The sequence below is a fragment of the Garra rufa genome, chromosome 25 (assembly GCF_049309525.1).
Source record: "Garra rufa chromosome 25, GarRuf1.0, whole genome shotgun sequence".
In the NCBI taxonomy this organism is placed as follows: Eukaryota; Metazoa; Chordata; class Actinopteri; order Cypriniformes; family Cyprinidae; genus Garra; species Garra rufa.
Window position 1 is genome coordinate 9,952,376 of NC_133385.1, and position 3,110 is coordinate 9,955,485.

Below are 3,110 nucleotides of genomic sequence, written 5' to 3' on the forward strand. Positions count from 1 at the left end.
TAGACTCCAAAAACTGGTCTGGTCATGTGACGTTGTTTACACAATAGTTTGCCAAAAAAAACAAAACACAATTATCTCTTTAAAGAAGCAAATTGTGAAATTAAATCCGTAATTCTGAAGAAAAAGTCAGAATTCTGGCTTTTTTTCTCAGAAATGTAAGTTTTTACCATAATTGTGAGATAAAAAGTTTTCTAATTTTTATTCTGTGGTGGAAACAAAAAAGTCAGAAATTGCGAGATTTCAATTCATAATTTTGAGAAAATAGTAATAATTCTGCCTTTTTTCCTCATAATTTTAAGTTTATATCAGAGTTGTGAGATAAAAAGTTGCAACTTTCTATTTTTTATTCTGTGGTGGAAATAAAAAAGTCAGAATTGAGATTTAACCAATTCTGAGAAAAAAGTCAGAATTGCGAGATTTAAATTAATAATTTTGAGAAAAAAGTCAGAATACTTCTTTTTTCTCTCAGATTTTTAAGTTTACATCAGAGTTAAAAGATAAAAAGTTGCAACTTTTTATGTATTATTCTGTGGTGGAAACAAAAAAGTTTAGATTCAAAATTTTGAGAAAATATCATAATTCTGCCTTTTTTCCTGAGAATTTTAAGTTTCTATCAGAATTGTGAGATAAAAAGTTGCAATTTTTTATTGGTTGCAAGATTTAAACACAATTCTGTGGAGAAAGTCATAATTCTGCCATTTTTCCTCAGAATATAAAAAGATAAATAATTGCAATTTTTAAATTTTTATTCTATGGTGGAAACAAAAAAGTCAAAATTGCAAGATTTAAATTCATAATTTTGAGAAAAAAGTCAGAATTCTGTATAAAGTTTATATCAGAGTTGTGAAATTAAAAAGTTAAAATTTTCTATTTTTTTGTTATTCTGTGGTGGAAATAAAGTCAGAATTGTGAGATTTAAACACAATTCTAAGAAAAAGAGTCAGAATTCTGCCTTTTTTCCTCAGAATTCTAAGTTTATACCATAATTGTGAGATAGAAAGTTGCAACTTTCTATTTTTTATTCTGTGGTGGCAAAACAAAAAGGTCAAAATTTTGAAATTTAAATTTATAATCTTGAGAAAAAAAAGTCAGAATTCTGCCTTTTTTCTCCGAATTTTAAGTTTATATCAGAGTTGTGAGATAAAAAGCTGCAACTTTCTATTTTTTATTCTATGGTGGAAACAAAAAAAGTCAAAATTGTGAGATTCAAATTCATGATTTTGAGAAAAAAATCTGAATTCTGCCTTTTTTCTCCGAATTCTAAGTTTATATCAGAGTTGTGAGATAAAAAGTTGCAGTTTTCTATTTTTTATTCTGTGGTGGAAACAAAAAAGTTAAACACAATTCTGAGAAAACAAAATCAGAATTGTGAGATTTAAATTCCTAATTCTAGGGAAAAACTTGGAATTCTGCCTTTTTCCTCACAATTCTTAGTTTATACCGCAATTGTGTGATAAAAAGTTGCAATTTTCTATTTTTTATTCTGTAGTGGAAATAAAAAAAATAGAATTGCAAGATTTAAACACAATTCTGTGGAGAAAGACAGAATTCTGCCATTTTTCTTCAGAATTATAAGTTTCAATAAGAATTGTGAAATAAAAAGTTGCAATTTAAACATTTTTATTCTGTGGTGGAAATAACGTCAAAATTGTGAGATTTAAACACAATTCTGAGGAAAAAAAGTAAGAATTCTGCCTTTATTTCCTCAGAATTCTAAGTTTCTATCAGAATTGTGAGATAAAAAGTTGCCTTTTTTATTCTGTGATGGAAACAAAAAAGTAAAAATTACGAGATTTAAATTCATAATTTTGAGAAAAAAGTCAGAATTCTAAGTTTATATCAGAGATGTGAGATAAAAAGTTGCAATTTAAAAAATTTTATTCTGTGGTGGAAATAAAGTCAAAATTGTGAGATTTAAACACAATTCTGAGGAAAAAAGGTAAGAATTCTGCCTTTATTTCCTCAGAATTCTAAGTTTCTATCAGAATTGTGAGATAAAAAGTTGCCTTTTTTATTCTGTGATGGAAACAAAAAAGTAAAAATTACGAGATTTAAATTCATAATTTTGAGAAAAAAGTCAGAATTCTAAGTTTATATCAGAGATGTGAGATAAAAAGTTGCAACTTTAAAAATTGTATTCTGTGGTGGAAACAAAAAAGTTTAAATTGCAAGATTTAAACACAATTCTGCAGAGAAAGTCAGAATTCTGCCCTTTTCTCTCAGAATTCTAAGTTTCTATAAGAATTGTGAGATAAAAAGTTGCAATTTTCAATTTTTTATTCTGTGGTGGAAACAAAAAAGTTTAAATTGCAAGATTTAAACACAATTCTGAGGAGAAAGTCAGAATTCTGCCTTTTTTTCTCTCAGAATTAGATAAAAAGTTGCAACTTTCTATATTTTATTCTGTGGTGGAAACAAAAAAGTAAAAATTGCGAGATTTAAATACATTCCTGAGGACAAAGTCATAATTCTGAGGAGTTTATATCAGAGTTGTGAGATAAAACGCAAGTTGTTTACACAATAGTTTGCCAAAAAACACAATTATTTCTTCAAAGAAGCAAATTGCGACTGTCTCATTCAGGCGCAATGCAAAAAAGTGTCTAATGCTGAGCGTTACATTTCCTATTTATAGTTTGTGTTGAGTTGCTCCGCCCACACTGAAATCTCATTGGTCCAAAAGCCTGTTCCATCACTGAAAATAAAATGTTCTTATTCAGTATTTACCACTTGTTTTCCAGTAAAAATATCTACACTTCAGAAGCAAAATGACTTTGTCATACATTTTTGTCATTGTTTTGATTTAAGAATGTGTAGATATTTGTACTGGAAAACGATAAATACTTAGTAAGAACATACTTTTTGTAATAACATAACTATATTAAATAAATGACATGGTCTAATTGGCTTGGATGTGTTGTTTCATGCAACAGTTCGCTTTCAGTGATGACAGAAATGTGACTTGATGCTTAAAACGGACTGGAAGAGCAAGAAATAAACCCACATAGCAGGTTCATGTGGCTTCTGCTCACTTCCAGGACGTTTAATCAGATAAAACGTTAATCTAGCTCCCTTTCAGGCGGCGGAAGATTCCTGAGTTTGTGTGAAACGCA

General features: G+C 28.6%; 1 protein-coding gene across 2 annotated transcripts in view; it reads left to right on the top strand.

Annotated features, from left to right (window-relative positions):
* The window catches only part of snx33 (sorting nexin 33), a 20,404-nt gene extending 20,003 nt beyond the window's left edge, over positions 1 to 401 (top strand). For both annotated transcript variants that reach the window (XM_073832108.1, XM_073832109.1), the window contains one exon: positions 1 to 401. This exon is cut by the window's left edge and continues 581 nt beyond it. The gene's annotated coding sequence lies outside the window, so the exon portion shown is untranslated.
* The last annotated feature ends 2,709 nt before the right edge of the window (positions 402 to 3,110 follow it).